Source organism: Zalophus californianus, chromosome 9 (genome assembly GCF_009762305.2).
Source record: "Zalophus californianus isolate mZalCal1 chromosome 9, mZalCal1.pri.v2, whole genome shotgun sequence".
Classification (NCBI taxonomy): domain Eukaryota; kingdom Metazoa; phylum Chordata; class Mammalia; order Carnivora; family Otariidae; genus Zalophus; species Zalophus californianus.
In genome coordinates this window covers 26,731,958-26,751,802 of record NC_045603.1, presented here as the reverse complement: position 1 = coordinate 26,751,802, position 19,845 = coordinate 26,731,958, and the positions used below count along the sequence as shown (strand labels likewise).

The 19,845-nt window shown below is 43.0% G+C and overlaps 1 long non-coding RNA gene across 2 annotated transcripts; it reads left to right on the top strand.

The window, feature by feature from the left end:
* The first annotated feature begins 362 nt into the window (after nt 1-362).
* LOC113922887 lies at nt 363-19,542 on the top strand. 2 transcript variants are annotated; one of them, XR_003520100.1, is made up of 4 exons: nt 363-461; nt 5,680-5,764; nt 17,817-17,872; nt 19,458-19,542. It is a non-coding gene; the product is annotated as an uncharacterized LOC113922887 (long non-coding RNA). The 2 variants fall into 2 exon arrangements; XR_003520101.1 differs by having other exon boundaries at nt 17,817-17,969; nt 19,458-19,538.
* Nucleotides 19,543-19,845: the final 303 nt, after the last annotated feature.

Genomic DNA, 19,845 nt, shown 5'->3' with positions numbered 1-19,845 from the left:
CCAGTAGAGTCTTAGAAGATTTAGTTAGTTCCAGGGGTGGCTGGGTGGCTCAGTCAGTTAAGCAATTGACTCTTGATTTCGGCTCCGGTCATGATCTCAGGGTCATGAGATCGAGCCCCGAGTCAGGTTCTGTGCTCAGCAGGGAGTCTGCTGGAGATTCTCTCTCCTCCCTCTGCCCCTCCTCCTGCTCTCTCTCTCTCTCTCTCAAATAAATAAATACATCTTAAAAAAAAAAAGATTAATTAGCTCCATCAGGACAGCCCCATACCATATGGTGTGCAGCACATGTGATTTATGACATAGACGTGGAGGCCTTGTGATGTCACACACTCAAGTGAGAGGTGGAAATTCTCACAGCACTTCTTATAGGTGGAGCCTCCTCTCCACATTTAGGTGTCTTTTCGTAATTTTCTCCTCAATCCGGCCCTCTTCTCACCCTCCTCATCACTTTCCCTCCAAAAGTAAGTACCGAGGTCATTGTGGGTAGAGATGATCTTCTCAAGAATGAAAATGTAATATTTGCCCCATTTTGGAGATGTTTGTCTCTGTTGGGAAGGTCTCATGTGGCGATGTTATCTTCTTAAGTTCTCTCAGCCTCTTGCTACACCTAGTCTCCAGTCATCACCCTGGAAAAGCCCCAAATGGATCCTGAGGCTCCAGGGGTCTCAGCTGCAAGGGTATTATTTAGAACATCCTCTTCAACATTGAACAAACTCCCAATTTTATATAAATCCTAAATATTCTAGCTCTGTCTATATAACCATACTATGATCACAATAAGACATTTTGGATAAAAGGAATTTGGTTTCCTAAAAAATGATCAGAGCACCTTCTAGGGGAGCTAAGGGAAGGCAAACACATGCCAGGGTGGATTGGTTACGTACCTTAGTCCTTTATGCTCATTCCATTTCCATTTGAGGAGTTCCATTTTTTTAAATCTCCACAATAGTTGTTTTGATCTTTTTGTGGATTACACAGTAGGCATTTCCTCTCCCAGTAATCTGAACAGTGGAATTGGGTTATGATTCCCTCCTGGTTCTAGCCAATGGCTTCTGCTGACAACTGCTAGTCTGCTGGCTCAGCTTTTGTATGGTCTTTTGGGTTTTGATAGAGATATGCTGGCAATCAGCATCTTCCTATTTTCCGGAGAGAGTCAAGTGTGCTCACACCACTGCCCAGATTTAGGTTGATCTGGTCTCAGTTTTAATTGCTGCATTCATGAAATCTTGCCATCATCATTTCTTTAACCTCTGCACAATTTAGAGATATTTGACTGTAGTAGCTGCCAAGGTTCTGGCTCATGCTTTAGTCATTCCCTGACTGTACCATTCTGAGACTCCTGGCTGCACTTCCCATTTGTCTGCAAGGACTGGCTTGCCAAAACACTATGTATTATTTAAAGGATTCTTTTTTTTTTTTTTTCAGTTTCTCTGTAAGTTTCATGTTAACCTGTTATTTGGTCAGCTTCATTGCTTCTCTATCTGAAGATTATTATTATTTTTTTAAACGTCCTACTTGTTGGAAGCTTGTCTCAGGACTGTCACATTTCAGGTAGACATCAGATTCTGGTTTGGTGCTCTGGTATATTTCTTATAAATCCCTCTGTTCTATTTCCCTTTCCCTCAATGACCTCCTCAGTTGATATCATACTTGGGCTGATTGCCCCAGGCAATGGGAGAAGTTGAATATGATGACACTAAGCAGGCATCCCTAGGCCACATTGAGTTGTAGGACAACAGAATCTTAAGCTGGAAGGGTACCCAAGGATTGGTTAGTTCAGCTTCCCTCCCAATGCAAGAGGTTATGCTATGGTACAGCATCCATAATTCCCTCCTCTACCTGAATCCTTTCAAGCTGGGAGAATTCATTAGTTGGCTAGGTAAAATTGCTCCCTTCTAATTACTGGAATTTTTTTTTCTTTCACTGTATTTAACTCTGCCTCCCTATAACTTCCTCCCATTAATTCTAGGTCTGCTCTCTGGAGTGTTACAGAAAAAGTAAAATTAACCTTATAATAGTAGTTGTTACTACATATTGAGTACTTGCAATGTTCTATACCAAGTATCTTGTCCACTGGAATAATCACAGTTCCTTAGACAGAAGTCAACTCTGGCTAATGGTATTAGTTCTCTTTCACTATGTAATAAATTATTCTCAAATTTAGTGGCTTAAGAAAATGAACTTTATCTCACAGTTTCTGTAAGTCAGGAGGAATTCAGAAGCAACTTTTTTTAAAATTTTTTATTGTTATGTTAATCACCATATATTACATCATTTATTTTGGTGTAATGGAATTCAGAAGCAACTTTGTGGGTGATTCTGGGTCAAGGTTTCTCTCTGGTTTGCAGTCAAGCCGTCAGCTGGGCTTAAGTCATCTGAAGCCTTGACTGGGGCTGAGGAATCCACTTCTAAGCTCCCTCACATTGCTGATGGCAAGAGCCCTCAGTTCTTTGCCATGTGGACCTCTCCAAACAGCACCTCCCGTATGGCAGCCGGATTCTCCTGGAGAGTGAGTGACATGAGAGAGACAGACAGACACAGTGAAGGAAGCCTCAGTACTTTTATGACCTAATCTCTGAAGTCACGGATACATTTTTAATATCTATATTTATTTTAATTTTACAGTTAAAATGAGGTTTCCAGGCAGAGGCAGATTGATTATTTAGTCTGGCATATTTTGGTGGCAGTTCCCCTTTTCCCATTTCCCCCTTGGGATGACAGGTTAAGAGGCAGGGGACCCCACACATGTGTGTGGGGGGGAGGTCTGTACCACAGGAGAAGAACTCTGAAATTACGAATCTCAAAGCTTATGTGGGAGCTGGATCATTTACCACCCTCCCCTTCAGAGAAAAGGAGAAAGAACTTGGAATTTAATCTTCCTGATCTGGGTAGAAAGGTCTCTACCCAGCAATGTAAGCATTTGGCTCCAGAGAAGAAAAGAAAGATTTTATCATCCTTTCAAGAGGAGTAGATGACGCCACCAAAAAGGAGACAAGTGGCATCAGTCTAGCTCCCATAAATTGGGAAGAGCAAATAGCTATAGGGAAAAAAGATGTGTCTTTACGTTTGTAGCCCTCCTAAGTTCTGGGGAGCTCCTAGTTGTGGAATTCAGACCAGAATTAGGAGTCAGGTCAGGCTCTGACTGGCAGAGGGAATGCGGAGGGCTGAATCTGAGTTGCAGAACTTCATTGCCTGAAGCCAGGCGTGGGTAGGCTCACATTAGAAGCTGCTACAAGCCCTTTAAGCATTTGGAATTAGTTACCACAAAACACGATACTTAAATTCTTCATCATTCAGTGGCCTTTCTCCAGCCACTCTCTGTTTCATCAAAGTCCCACTGACTGTGTGGTATTTAATGCTCCAGGCATTAAAACAGTGGGGCCATTAAATATATCCAGAGATGGTGCCTGAGGTGCTTGTTTGTGGGATGGATCAAACAAAGGAAGATTGTCATGACAAGAACTTGGGTGAGGATTGAGAAATATCTCTGGGATTCATAGGAACATATCCAGTTTAGTTAAGGTCACCGTTTATTGGACACTTTTATATCTCTAGGCTACTGCGCTAGTTTTGGGGATGCAGACATGAACATCACATCTTTCTTGTCAGTTGAAGAACTCACATCCTTGATTTTCAACTCCTTCATCCAGCCTCTCCACCAGTCCAACCACGTCAACTTCGTATGCGCACTTGGAATTCATCCAGTCCTCTCCCTCTCCACCATTACCTTCCGTGTCCGAGCCGCCATCATCATTCACTGGAACACTTCTGACAGGTCTCCCCCCGTTACACTCCTATTTTCCACCAATTCTGTCTTCCCCACTGCCTCCAGAGCATACTTAAAAAAATTTAAATCATATGTTATACACAATATAAATAAAAGATCACTCTCCTGCAAAAAAATCTTCCATTGCTATTTAATTGAGTTTGAATAAAATTCAAACTCCCTACCAGGACCCCCCAGGCTCTGTGGGATCTGGTGCTTGCCTCTGCTGTACCATCTCTTTCTACTCGCCTCTTAACTCACTGTGTCACAACTATACTAGCCTCCAGTGCCGCTCAGGCGTTAGATGTCTTTCATGCCTCAGGACCTTTGAATGTGCCAGCTCTCAGCCAGAAGGCTCTCCCTCGTCACCACCCTAATACACATCCTTGTCCTGTTCTTTGCATGATTAGGTCCATTTCATCTTCCGGGCCTTCCTCAAACATCCTATTTACACCATCTTATTCTCCTATCAAGGCACCGTTTCTTTCCATCAGAGAATGCATCCCAAGTTGCAATTACATGTTGCTTACTTGTTTTTAAGTAAGACTAGAAGTACCTTGGGAAAGAGACTATACTTTGTTGCCACTGTGTGCCTGGAACCTAGCCCAGCGCCTGCCTGGCCAACAGTAGCAGGTTCTTGACAAATAATCGTTAAATGAATGTTTATTTGAATGATCATTTACATAATTTTAAAAAGTTATTAATTGGGAAAGATGATACCCTTCTAAATTTTTGTGAGGATTAAATATATTATTGTGAAGGATAAATGAGATATGTGAAAGCATTTAATATAGTGTGTATCGTCCGTCCCTCTCTCCCTCCTTCCCTTCCTCCCTTCCTTCCTTCCTTCTGGTACTAAGAAAAACATGGAGCTCCCTTGACTACCATTTTCTCTCCTGCCCATCCTCTCTACTCACGAATGTTGATTGTGAAGAGATTTTATCTCCCTAAAGAAATTCTCTCCTTTAAAGGACATGGAATATAGAGGAAAGAGGTTTTAATGATCTTTTAAGACCATCTGTAAAGAGCATTGCTCTGCAAAAGTGTTCAAACCTCCTTATACCTGTGAGAAATTCCTAGACAAAGTTGCCATCTGGAATGCCTAATTCATTCTCAAGAAGCAAGGCACAGACCATACCAGAAGTAAATTTAGAAATAACAGCAGTCACAACTAGTGCTTAATGAGCCCTTACATGTACAGGCTCTGGGCTAAGCATTTTACCCGCCTCCTTTCATTTAATCCACCAGCAGCCTGAAAAGGAATGTGCTGTGATTACCCCACTTTACAAGGGAGAATATGGGGCTTAGCAAAGATTCTAATGCAGGCCTGTCTGACTCCAGAACTCTCTGGCAATTTCCTGAGTCGGTTCCCAGTTTTTATTCTTCTCTTCCTGTTTTGTACTTGAACCTGGCCAGAGTCAATGCCTCACCCTCTCTTGGCACAGCCTTTTAGGTTTCTGTGTGACAGCCAGCCTGGGGAAGTGTACCTAGTTCTTTCGCAAATTCTCCCCGCTTCCTAACCTCCTACATGGTCTTCCCATTTTCCCTTCTTGTAAATTACTCCACATTTCATAGATTAATGGATTAATCAATAGATGAATATTCTTGAAACATATTTTTGTGTATCACCTCCACTCAAAAAGTTTTATGGATTCTCCTGGCATTCAAGTTGTCAGTTCTGGTTCTCCCTTTCACTAGTTGTGTGTCACCGGGCAAGGTAATGAATTTCTCCGAGTCTCAGTTTTCTTGCTTCTAAAATGAAGATGTTTGTAACTACTCAGTAAGGTCATTAAGATAGGACAAGATTTTTGGTCAGTCTGGACAAGCTAGGTTGTGCTCGAATGATAAATGATTGCTAAAACTCTGTGGTTTTGTCCTAAGTCCCACTATATTGTCATCTTCTTCACTTCAAGGCTCCAGCTGGTGGGGCAGCCTTTCTCTGAAATGCTGGCAGATGTGGGCCGGTGAATATGGGTGATTCGTCACATAATCTCCCAGGTAATGTAGAGACCTCACACTGGCACAGTGTCGCGCATGTGGTTGGGGCTGGATAAACGCTTGCTCCTTGGTGTGTCCCCTTAAGTGGGAAGAGTGCCACACTCATGTCTGAACTTTATGTGCAGCCTGGCCCTGCAGAATGTGTGATCGATACTTCATTAGGTGTAACTCTTTTTGCTGAGATTAATCATATAGACTATGTTGATGTTTCTAGGAGTCCTCCATATAAAAAAATCATATGTTTTTGCCTTTGACTAAAATGGAAAACTTCCATATAACTCTGGGTTGACTGAGGTCTTCTGTGAAATTCTCTGTGTAGTCTCTGTACGTGTAACAAAAACTCTTGATAAAAGATACTCTGTGGTTAAAGAAAAATAATTATAATTCCAAAGGACTTGACCTATAATTAATTGTGTTTTTAATGAATTATATTTGCTTTACTGCTTTTTTGGAAGAATTAAATGTAATTTGTATTTCTTAGGGGGAAAAGATCAACTTTTTCATGTATATATTTCTTTTTTTCTAGTACTTGATAATCATTAATGAGGCACATTTTCATCTTCACATAAGTTCTTATTCTTGGTGTGAAAATATATTGACATTTGCTGCCCCTGCCATATCAAGTATAAGTGATAAAGGAAGGGAAAGAAGAAGAGTAGTAATTTGTTGTCATGGACATGAATTAATACAAAGCTGGTGGTTTGAACTATCCTTTAAGAGGCTCAGAGTGGGAGGAGAAAGGATGAGAACATCTCTATCACCGTGAAGCCAAAATCCTTAGAGAAATACAAATATCTGAGCAGAGTTTTGTCCCCCCGCCCCTCTCTCTCTGTTGCACTGACATGAGTATCCAGCCATTGAGTCTACACTGATCTAATAGAACTAGACAAGGCCTAGTTGGAGGAGGGGGAGATGAACCATTAGAGGCGATGGACTCTGAGAAACAAACTGAGGGTTCTAGAGGGGAGGGGGGTGGGGGGATGGGTCAGCCTGGTGATGGGTATTAAAGAGGGCACGTTCTGCGTGGAGCACTGGGTGTTATGCACAAACAATGAATCATGGAAGACTACATCAAAAACTAATGATGTAATGTATGGTGATTAACATAACAATAAAAAATTATTAAAAAAAAAAAAAAGAACTAGACAAGGCCCCAAGAGTTTTTACCCCTTCTGAGTATGGCATGGCCAAATGTAATCAGCATTCAGTCTCTGTGTTTCTTGGTCAAGTATGACTCTCATTTAGATAAAAAGTTCAAACATGAAGGCATTTACTCCCCTTCATGCCCTGCAATTAGATTGACTGAACACCTTCCAATGATGCCACCTTTTCTGAGGATGACCCTAAATCACAGAGTTGTCCCCCCGTGGCCATATCTGGACCAGTGACCCTGACTCCTACCATGAGGTGCCCTTAGATAGACTTCTAGCCATTGGTTCAAGGTGGGACCTAACTCAATTTAGCCAGTTGTGATCATTTGTCCCTCTGGTCTTGGTTGATTGGTCTAGGAGTAGCCATCTGAGCCAAACCAGACCAATCAGAATTGTTCCCCAGAACTTTTCAAGCTGGAAACTAAGGGAAGACCATTGGCTCCATTTTGGAGGTAAAGGTATGAGATATGAGGCTTGGCACCTCCAAGTGGCCATGTTGTGCACCTCTTCAAAGAAATCCTATTAAGAGAATGAGATGTAGAGTGGCAGATTAGAGATGGAGAAAAAGTTTACCAGCAGAGCTCAAGTCCCCAATTCAGTTGTTCCCAAGGTCAGGCTGCACTTCTAACCTTTCCACAGTTATGAGAATCTATCTACCTCCAATAAATTCCTATCACTTCACCAGGGCATTTAGAGATGGGTTTCTATCCCTGGCTAACTAATAGACTTCTCACCCCTTTGTGTTGTGATAAAGTGTTTCTCAGTCAAGTCCTATGCTTCTCAGAAGATATTAGGGGCTTGGATGACCCAAACTAATGAAGTCCCAAAACCCTTAAAATACTGGTGCACTGTGTGAAGCTGGCGGGGGGGGGGGGGGGGGGACTCAGGGAGTTCATTAATGGGACTATCTGTTTTGAACAGTTTGCTCAGATCTGCTGAAGACCACATCTTAGGTTAAACACAACACACCTAAAGGTTGCAGACTTTTGAAAAAAAGTCACCTACATCAAAAGTAGTCCTTTGCCTTATCTTTGATATCTCCTACTGTACTTTTACATCCACTATCATATTTTATCTCTGAAGAGCTCTTGGAGGTGAGTTGGTCAAATGTCACCATTACCATTTGAACAGGAGGAGGCAACTGCATTCTAGAAGGATTAAGTGTTTTGTTCTAGGCCGCTGAGTTCGTCCACAACAAAACCAGCCTAAAAATTGGGTTTCCTGACTCTTAGAACTTTATCCCTGCTCACCCACATTTGACAGAAAACAAATGAGTCTTGTGGCTTTGTCTTCTGGTTCTGAGTCTGAGGAGCAGAGAAAGGGGGCCTGGGAGATGCCCCTCCAGTGACTAGTGTAACAGACAGACAAAGATCATGTTGGGACATGGGGCACAGGCTCATTTTACTGCCTTCTCAAAAGGGGAGTGGGAGAATGAGATGCACATTATTAATACAATCTTGTGAAATGGATTAAGAGCAACGTGGGCTAAGGCTGAGGCCTGTCTGATCAGAGGAAAAACAAAAAGCATGTTTCTACTATCTGTATATGTCTCAGAGAGGATGACATCATGGCTGGGACCATCTTCCAAATTGGGGGAAGGGATTTCTCCTTGCCAGGAGGGCTGGGCAGTCTCCTAAAAGGCAGAAGTTTGGTTGCAGAAATTACTTGGCTATATTGTTGGATGTGGCCAACCACATTACCCCTTCAAACAGGTGGGAATCAGAGAGGGGAAGGGTTTCCCGATGGTTCTTCCCAGCCACATCTCTGGAAAAAAGGAACCACTGGGACTCCATTAGCAGGGCAAGGAGACAGTTGGAGGCTGCCTTCTGCCAGAGATGAAAACCAGATGGACCAAGGAATATACCTGAGGCTCATTTTTCTAGCTCAGGGCACTAACAGGAGAAAGAAGCTTTGTTAATATTTGACTATGGGCCTCCCAAAATTTGGAAATGGGAGAAATGGGCCTACCTTCTGAGTGCTGAACTCTAACACCAATGTATTTTGAGTTACATGTAAAAAGTCAATGGAAAAAGACACAATGGTTTCCAAGGCTGTTGGGATGGCTCGGAGCTGGAACTGGGCTGGTGTAAAGGGAAGCAGTGGTTGTGATGGTCAAGCATGGAGACAGAGACAAAAGATACAGAGATAAATTTTAGTGGTGTTCAAACACTATCCTGCGGAGAAGGAGCCTTAGCCAATGATTTTGAGCATGCAGTAATATTTCTAATGGTAGATGTATCTAACCATTGTGTTTTGAGTCTTCACATCCTGTCTGTAATACCATCCCTGTGGGAAGTGAATGATGCACCAGGCTAGCTTGCCTGGCTGCTGTAAACCTTTGGCTTATTTAATTGCCCCTGAGCTGGTGTCACATTCAACAAGCAATCTCTCAATGATTATCTAGCTTCTGTAGGGAAGTGATCTATTGATCCTAGAGACCACAGATAGTCTTGGTCCTTCTAAAAGGTGACTTGTGAAAAGTGAATAACTTGGCATTCTGATGTTTTATGTCAGCCTCTTGAACAGGATTAGCATGAGCTTGCCCTGGAAGATTAACTATATGATGTGCTGACAAAATCAAGTTTTGAGTTTACCAGACTCATTATCTGTCTGCGGATGATTATGTTTGTAGGGTAATAAATGACACCCTCTAAGGCCATTTGGGAGACAGCCAGACAGCCTTTTCATGGTGGGGTACCCTGGCATCGCTATTTGGCTAAGAAAGCACATTTTGAACTTTAACACACCCTTTTTGAGGGGGAAATAGATACAGCAAGGTAAAAATAGAGTCTTGGTCATGGACAGTGGGAGGAACACACAAGCCTTAAGGTGGTGCTAAAAATGTTCACAGGATGAGTGTGATGGCCGCAAGAATGTGCCTCACAGACCTCCAACCACAGGGAGGCAGCTTTGCTCTCAAATCCATGTGGTATTTACACAGAGACCACAGTTCCTGTGGGCTGCTCCCCACCAGTGACTAAGCACAGTGGGAATACTGAGGCAGGCCCCTTCCTGGGAGACAGGGGACTCCTCTGAGGGCTGACTTCGGCTTGAGAACTCCCCGGCAGCCTTGCCAAACCTTCTTTAGATTGCATGGCTGCCTAGCATGCTTCCTTCCAAACTTCTTTCCCCTTTTTCACTCGGGGTCAGATTTTCATCATGCTCCGACACATAAGAGTTTTGTCTTGGCATCTGTTTCTCCAGTGCCGTCAATGAACACAGTGTGGAATGGACACAGTCAGGATCCTGGTAGGAAAGTGATGATACGCTCATACCAGGATACTCTAAATAGAGTTTAATAAAGGATTTATTTCCAAAGGGTATAGAGAAACCACAAGGGGGGGAATGTAAAGTTGCTCAGGGCTAGTGACGCACTATTCCCCATCTTAGGCCCGAAGGAGGAAGAAGGGGAGCTGTTACTAGATCTCAGAGAACGAGGAGACTGTGGAGAGAGGTCTGCCTTCTTGGAGCTGGAAACTGCCCAAGGGAGGCCGCCTCTGCAAGGCCGCCAACCAGAGGCGCTAAAGGAAGCAATACTCTTGCCTCAGCAGAGCAATACTCTGCTCCCTCTGATCCCTTGCTGGTGCTCCCACCGTTCCAACTCAGTGGAGGACAGCGGCAGGGAGGGTAAGCCTGTTGATGCAGCCCCGAGAAATCAGCTTCATGCATCCTGTAGCCCGGAGGAAAAAGATGGAGAATGGATCTGGAAGGGCAAGAGGGCCATCTCCGGCCAACAGACAGCAGTGAGCTTTTGTGTGGCGGCCGCAAGCCTTCTCTCTAGGCTTCTCCGGAACAGCAATGGCAAAGGGAGCCCCAACCTGGCAGATTCAAGTGCTCTGATGCCACTTCCCTGTGCATCTCTTAGCCTCAAACTCCCCCATGTGGTAGCTTCATCCTCTTGCCTAGTAAGTTGATAACCGGATCCATTTCTGATGTCATAGCTAGTCCCCAAAATGTCCCGAGATAGAAGAGGCTATCTCTTCTCTTGTCCTTCAGTTAGGCATGAGGAGACCTTTCTTGAAACCCGCCAGGAGAAGCCCCTGATGTACATGACCACTCAGAACAAGCTGCGAATTCTGTTAGGAAGGAGGAAGGGGGCCGCTGCATCCATTTTCTACATAACAAATGGAATGCTCTCTCTAATGCATAAATCTGATCATATCATTTCCTGCTTAAAATCCTTCAATGGCTCAGGGCGCCTGGGTGGCTCAGTCAGTTGAGCGTCCAACTCTTGATTTCAGCTCAGGTCATGATCTGGGGATTGTGAGATCAAGTCCCATGTTAGACTCTACGCAGGGCATGCACCTGCTTAAGATTCTGTCTCTCCCTCTCTCCCTGCCCCTCCCCCACCTCTCTCCCTCTCTTAAAAAAAAAAAAAAATCCTTCAATGGCTCTCACTACTTTCATGCAAAAGTCCAAACTGTCTGTATGCACATACAAGGCCTTTATAGTATGGCTCATCTACCTTGCCAGCCTTATTTCTCAGATGCCCTCTATCCTGCAGTCGTACTAGAACACTTGGATTTATGTAAGAAGCCAGGCTCTCTCCTCTGTCACAGGTGTCTGCTGTGTCTTCTGTCTGGAGAACACTGTGCTTCTGGCTCAATCAGCTCTTTTTGGGAAATGTCACTCGTACATCACTTCTTCTTAGCAGACTTCCCTTGGCCCTGCTGTGTGTCCACAGCACCTTGTAATTTCCCCTACAGTGTCTGTCTGTGTTCAGATGACCAGGAGTCTCTCCTGCTGGGCTCTGTGCTCCAAGAGGGAGACGCCTGTGCCCACTGTAAGGAGCCTGTCTGGTATCCGCAGAACTCAGGTTCTAGCATCAGACAGCCTGGATTTGGCTCTTGGCTTCACTACTCATAGCCAGTGACCTTGGGCAAGTAATTCAGACCCTCTGGGCTTCTGTTTCCTCATCTGTAAAGTGGAAATAATAATAGTAAATAGTTGATAAGATTATCGTGAGGGTCAAGTGAGGTAGTTCATGTAAAGCATTGACAGGAATTGGTATTTGTCCTTCATGAGCTTTTGTTGGTTCTTGTGGTTCATCTTCTCCTGTTCCAAATGGGCACGGATCTTCCTGTTCTAGAACCTGGCCTGGATCAGCTCCACGCTCACTAGGCTCTCATTGCAAAACCCACCTGCTTCCTCTTTTAAAAAACATTGTTCCCTACCTTTGGTTGTCTCTAGTTTGCTGGCATCTCCTCTATTTTTCTGATCTTTGGTTGTCTCTAGTTTGCTGGCATCTCCTCTGTTTTTCTGATCTTTGGGAAGATGACACCGAGCAGTTCGGTCATCCCATTGCAAAATGCCTGATTATCTGGCAAGTGCTTTTTAACACATTCCTTATGGAAGTCACTCCTATTAGAACTTAGTTTATTGGTGCAGATGTCGTTACAAAGACCCCGAATCATAGCAAATTAGAAAAGATAGATTTCCCCCCAGCCCCACACCCCTGTAACAGCCCAAGTGTTAGCAGTCCTGGGCTCATGTGGCAGCATCTAGGACCCGAATCCTTCCATCATGCTACTGTTTCATCTCTGGAGAGTTGCCCTGGCGCATTTGGTTCAGATGGCTCATCGCATCAACTCAGATGCCATCCAGGCAGCAGGAAGGAGAAAAAAAGGAGGAGGAAGGTACATTGCTTCTTTTTAAAAGTACAACCCTGAATTTACAGATGTCATTTCTATTTATATCCCACTGGCAAGGACTCGTAGACTTGGGCATCCAGCAGCAAAGGGGGCTTGAAAATGTAGTTTTTCCAATAGCTGTAACATACCCAGCTGAAGCTGTGCAGCTCTAGCTCTGTGGGAGAAGAGCAGACAGACACTGGGGCGGATTGAGCAGTCTCTGCCATACTCCAGCACAGCTCCCTTTCTATAGCCCTTAAGGACCCCTCCATTCTCTCAGATTGGAAACTAGGGAGTCACTTCTACTTTTTCTATTTCCTTCACCGCCACTCACAAAGTGCCATTCATTTTACATTTGAATCAATTCTATTTTACGTCTTAAGATATTTTTTATCCATTTCTTTCTATTTTCTATTTCTATTCTATATTCATCCAAATACAGACTCTCACCAGTCCTTGGTTTTCTTCTCATCTGCCGCATCCAGAGGTCCAAACTGATAACCTCTCATCTGCTGACTGATGGTCAGGAAAGATTATAGGCAAACCCTCTCCACTGGCAAATGACACGGGACATTGTTTTCCTTTGCCCTCCATACAGGTGCCTATTGGGACAATTCTGACCTGGTGGTGCCTCCCCAGGAAGGGATAAGAAATCACTGACTCTGCCGCTGTGACCTTCTGCCCACACCCAGCCAATTCCCCATGACCCTGGCTCAGCCCCCCTCCCTCCCAGAGGACAGTGGTCTGCCAGTTTATAACATTTGTTCGTCCCCTTGGGGGAGCTGTGTTTTGCCATTTTGTCAATTCTTGACCAAACTACAAGAGTCCTTTAACTTGTTTCTCTGAAAACACCCTATCTTCCTCTAATCCATTCTATACAGAGCCAAATTAATCTCCTTAAAACACTGATTTCATTTTTTAAAAACTCTTCGACTTTAAAATTTTTAAGTGGCAGGTCATTTATCACAGCAGGGATAGCAAATGTGTGTTGCCTTGTTCAAGGCCAACCTCACTAATCAAGATGCTCAGTTCTGCTCAACCTGGATGAAGCTGTAGAATTCTTTTCCACAGTGGGTGCTACCAGTTGATTGGAACTTACATGAGAGATAAATCTTATTTATCACCCCTAGCCTACAAAATTATTTCCAAAGGTTGGGCTTTCAGTGTCCTCCATCTCTGAATATTTATTGTGTGCACTAAAATCTTGCTGTCCAATATATGTAAACCCGATTTCCTCAAAGAGACCAGAAGTTCCTCATTCTGTTTTTGTTTTTTCATTAAATGCCTGGGTTCTGCTTACGGAGTTGAGGCAGATACTGTTTATAGGCATTCTCAGGTCAAAGAGGGGATGTTGAAGGTGCTGAAGGCTGAGCTGATGGATGACGGAAATGAGGCCAGAAGGAAAATCTGACTCTCACCAGAAAAGGTAGCAGAAAAAAACAAGGCAGTAGAAGGCTATAATTAAAAAACTGGTACCAGGTGTGAGATCTAAGGAGCAAGGCAAGGTCACGAATGGAAGAGCCAGAGCTCAGGAGCCAGAGGATAGGAAGCAAGTCGGGTTGCAGGGTGCAAATTGGGACAAATGATTCAGAAGTAAGCTTGTGGAAATGCTTCTTTGAATTATCAGACCTGCCTCTGTGCATGACCAGCCATTAACAGAACCGTGCATGTAATCTGCATTAATGCATAAATAAGCAAAAACATAAATCAAAATCATGCTGTCCGATCCTCTGTTGAAACGCTATGTTGAATGAGAACTATCTACAGTTTCTCTTGGTCTCCTTTCCCCGTTTTACACAAAAATATGGATTTGGCAACTTCTAAATTATTGGTATCTCTCTAGCCGTCTTTAGTATTGTATTTAATCCAAAGGTAGCTCTCAATACATGCTCTAGTAATAAAGCAGACCTTGAAAAAAAGTGCCAGATGGAAACAAGAAGGACTCCACCCCAGGGACTTTGGCGCATTAGATCCCCATGAAGCCTCTGTTGCCCCTCTGCTCCTGCCAAGCCTGAGGGACAGACAGGCTCCTCGCTGCAGCTGCCTTTGCAAAAATGAATGTCTGGTTCCTGCCAAGAAAGCAGGTGACAGGCTCGGCAATTCTCCTTTGCTTTGTTTTCCTCCATGACAGGAACACGTGCCCCCCCCTGAGTAGGCATTTGTTTGTGTAATCAGTAGGACTGCAAAAGCCGAGGCAAGGAGACGAAGGTGAGTCAAGAAGGAAAAAGTGGCCCCTGGGAGCCAAATAGAACACCAAAGAGCCAGGTGATGAAAACAAGGCCAGCTAGCATTCACCTACGTTAATGAGAGCAAGTTGACTCACGCAACCCTGGGGATAGCGAAGATTGTTTGCATGTCCATGATGACTCATCTGATGTAGAAGTCAAGCCACTAGCTATAATTAATCTTGTGCATTAAGACAAATTTGAGTAGTTTGAACATGAGCTAATGGGTTGACCTGTATGTTCACGTAGCACTCATAGCTGGGTAGATGTGTCGAGGACAAGGCGGAATCTGGGGGTGCCCTTGGGAAGTGCTTTTCCTTGTGGCCTGCAATTTCACCCGAATGGTGCTCCATGTGGGGTATGAACGTTGACAGTAGGTTAGGCTGGATGGTGTTTGCCCCGCCACGCTACCCTCCAGTCCTCCTTTACTTACAGTGCTACAGTGTCCTCTGGAATATAAGGACTGTAAGGGATGCTTATGGTTCTTTCCAGTTTGCAATGGATTTTCATACTGATTGTGGAATTTCGCACGCTAGAGTGACCAACTGCTGGTTGTTGTCATTCAAACTGATAGTGACAGGGGCACCTGGGTGGCTCAATCAGTTAAGCAGCCAGCTCTTGATTTCGGCTCAGCTCATGATCTCAGGGTCCTGGGATTGAGCCCCACATTGGGCTTCATGCTCAGTAGGGAGTCTGCTTGAGGAGTCTTTCTCTCTCTCCCTCTCCTTTTGCCGCATCTCCTGCTCTCTCCCTCTCTCTAAAATAAATAAATACATCTTTAAAAAAATGGTAGTGGATTTTGTTGGGTTTTGGCAGGCCAGCACCTATTGCATATTCCCCTGATAATAGTACCTGATTCCTTCCCATTGGAGACAGCTTGGTAAGACTATAGTCAAGGTGTCTTGCTCTCTCTCAACTAAGGAATGGGCACATGACCCATGCCGTTCATGGGCTCCTTCCCCACACGTTTGTTTTTGGCCAGGATGACAAACAGCTGGAAAAAGGGTAGATCAGTAGACTAAATTTGTCCAGCAGTAGCTCCCAGGAAAGAAAGCCATGTGTTCTTGACACCGTAAGATCTCTAAGGTTGCTCTGGTGCCAAGCGTGGTTCTCCAGCTATTCTGAATTTGGTTCTCTGAGTCTATTCTTTCTGCTATTCCATATCCTTCCCAAATCTCCCTTTTTGTTTAGGTTGGCAAGAGTTGGTTTCTGCTGTTTGTAACCAAAGACCCCTAACGGATACAGATCCAGGTACCTAAAGTTTCTACAACAGATATTCAAGGGAATGGAGATTATTAGTAAACCCAGCAAACTGATGACTTGGGTGTTGGTTAATAAAACGTCTATGTATTTTACAAGGTTCATTACACCAAATCTTCTCTTCTGGATCAGCCGTGCCCTAAAGTTTCTCTTCTGATTAACTTGTTGTTTATTTCAAATCCTTTATCAAATATTTCCAAAAGTATAATAAATGGGCAATATATCACCTGAAACCTTGCTTATTCACAAATATCTTTCACCCTGACAAATCTTGTCGGGGTGGGGGTGGGGGTTGGTGGTACTTTGTTTTCTTACAATACATGAGATATATGTTTGACTATCAGGATATGAAAAGAAAGACAAACCCCGTGGAAGAGAAAAACACAGCAAAGTATCCAAAAATAATGGAGAAAGGGAAATAATAATCATATATTTTATGCAATCAAAGGTGCCATCAATTCTCAGAAACACTCTTATGTACCACTAAGGAAGAAAAAAAATGCTACCAATCACTTGTGGCACCCATTCCCAACATCAGAGATGTTGCAAAAAAATGCAAGAAAAAATGTTTTAAAGTGATGACTTTTGGTAATAAAAATGACAACTAAATGTATGGAGCCCTAACTACATGATAGACTCTGTTCTAAGTGTTTCACATGTATTAATTCATTGAATCCTAACAGTCTGATGAGATAGTATGATGTGTTAACACAACTAATATCCTTAGTTAGCCAAACAGATGGCTTAGGCTTGATGTAAATTCCAAGTGGAGTTATTAAAGGTTTTATATGAGCCGACAAATTTGTGTTTTAATCAAAGCAACAATTAAAATTAGGTGGGAAAGTATTGCTCTGATATTTTCTTTTATGAGATTAATTTCTAAGATGTAACCTTGTCTCAAGCTCAAAAATTCATTCTTAGTTTTGTTTCAATCTTTACAATAAAAAATATGCCATTGTTTCTAATCCTTGTTCTATGAATCTTCAAAGGCCCTTGGGCCAAAAGCAAGAAATATTCTGTTTAATTCCCTATCGCTAGTCCTGGTTGTGTAGGCTTGAAAAGCAGTGTTACTCAGCAATTCTTTAAAGATATTTTGTGGAATACTGGTGTGGAGATGCTGTGTTTTTTGTTTGTTTGTTTGTTTGTTTTTTAAGATTTTATTTATTTATTTGACAGAGAGAGACACAGCGAGAGAGGGAACACAAGCAGGGGGAGGGGGAGAGGGAGAGGGAGAAGCAGGCTTCCCGCCGAACAGGGAGCCTGACGTGGGGCTCGATCCCAGGACCCTGGGACCATGACCTGAGCCAGAGGCAGACGCTTAACGACTGAGCCACCCAGGCGCCCCTGAGATGTTGTGTTATAACCTGAAAAAAATCCCGGGATTCAGGGAGCCAGTCTCAACATGGTAAACATTCAAAGAAACGCAGTCCAATAACCAGGTGTGATCACTATCTTTCCCTTTCTTGCTTTTCTCAAAGAATGCTAAAAGAGATCCAGTTCATGATTCACAACATCATTTCTTAAGTATTTCTTTTCCTCCTTCTTCTCCTTCTAAAATTGTTTTTTTGCCATGTATCTCGAGGTTTCCCTAAGACTCTACTTTCCCCATTTCTTATATTCAACTCCCCCCACAAACTATTCTGGGCTCCCTCTACCCTTATAGGATCTTCTCTTTTCTTCTTCTCTCCCTTTCTTTCCATCATTTATAATTTGAATTAAATTTAAATTTAATCCAAATTTATATTAAGAAAGCCACAGCCCCATCTAATGCCATCATCCGTTTCAGGTACTCTGCGTCTTCCACCCTCTGGACAGATGGGTCTGTCTAGGAAGGACCATGAGGTGAATATTACATTAACGGAGAGATGCTCAATATACTTTGTAAGAAATTTGCATAGAGTGTGCAAGTCAGGAAAGAAGCAGAAGATTTCCTTCTATGGTAATGATATTTTGCTGGTGTTGTTGTTTTTTAATGTATGGTGGTTATTTATGTTGACAAACATTAGGTACCTCTCGAAGAAGATTTACAATCACGTTCACATATTAAAGGCACTGCGAAGTCTTACAGTAAAGAAGCCCATTTATCTTTGTTTTCTCAGGTATTTCTGAAATGTACTTGAAAATCTTCTTTCTTTCCCCCACCTCCTCCCACTTACACACATTAGTACCCATGGAATGCCATTGGGGTAAAGTGGCCTTTAGTGATACACAAATACAACAAAAGTAATTGAAGGTACATTTGTATGCACAGAACGGTAGGATGGATATTTCAGTGAGGCAGCAGCAGTTTGAATGTGATCTGCACTTTTCACAAAACATGCAAAGTAGTGCTGTGTTGTCTTTCATCTGGCAGTCATGACAAGATAACTGAGCCAGAACAGCCACCAACTGAGCCTGTCCGGCCAGTATCTACACGGACACTGGTTGCAAAACTGGTTCTGCGCAACAGCTGTCCTTGCATGCGATTTTGCCATGATGTTTTGTATTAATACCTCCCTAGGTATTTTGATTTACCTTGGATAGCAGCCTGCTGCTCAAGGAGATTGGCTGGAGATTGGCCCATTAGCCCATTAGTGGTTTCATTAAGTTTAATGTCACTGGCTAGGGAGAGTATGATGAGATTGTAGATGGGCTCGCCCACAGCTGGAGGTAATATGTACCTGGGTGTCTGAGCAAGTTTCCCCGTGGGTTCATCTGCTAAATAGCACCGGAAGCCACACATGCTCCCGTGGGCATCCAAAACATTGCATAGATTCAGGAGGGGCAGTGGCTGATGGATAATTTGCAAACTGGTGATGGTTTAGCTGGATCTGATGACACTGGAGATCTTCCCATACAAAGGGGTAGAAGATTCATCATTAACTTTAAAAAGACAATAGAGAAACTGTTCTTAGGCAATCAAGGAAGCAGACTTGAATATTATGACTCTTTTATTGCCGACTTCGAATTGTTGCTATCTAGAGCAATGCCAGAGGCCAAGAGGCAAACCCATGTCACTGCTTGGGGCCTGTAATTTGTCTATGATTTGCACCAAGTCAGTATAAATGACTGTGTTTACCTACATTTCCACCTGAAATTGGGAGTCTTTGGACATCTTTTAGAAATATGCATCTAAAAAGTCATTCAACTTTTATAAAATTTGGAAAAAAACAAGTATCCAAAATATAGGGTATTGGTTATTAACACTACATCCATGTATGGTAATCGTTGGTGCTATCTGCAAAGTGTTTCCAGTTCTCTTTTTGGACACATGGTAGGATTACATCTCTTTGCCCACTTTATGTTAGGGAGGCCAAGTGACTAGCTAAAGCTAGCTAGTGCTAGCTAAAGCACTAAGAAAATGTAAAAGCAAGTAACATGTCACTTCCAAACAGAAACTTTAAGGACCAGTGGATAATTTTCTATGGTCATTTTTCCTTTTGCCCAGATCCTGTTGTGAGCACAAGATGGAACAGAGCTCCTAGCTGACACATAGAGCGGAGCAAGAAATAAAAAATCATGGTTTTAAGTCACTGAGATGTGTGGAGTGTTTATTACTGCAGCTTAACCCAGCCTATTCTGGCTGATATACCACACAATGAAACTTTAGATGGTCTACAGAAATCACAGAGTAGAAAAATATTAAATAATGAGAAGATATATGCATAATATAATAAGTTAAAAAAATACAAGTTTTAACAAATTTGTATTCAGCTACTGCAAAATGTATATGAAATGAGGGTTCCTAGCATAGATTGGATCTTTGGAATTTTGAAGTTGGAAAACATTCTATTAAATTGACACCTTTGTGGTTAGAGACTAAAAGTTGACCTTTG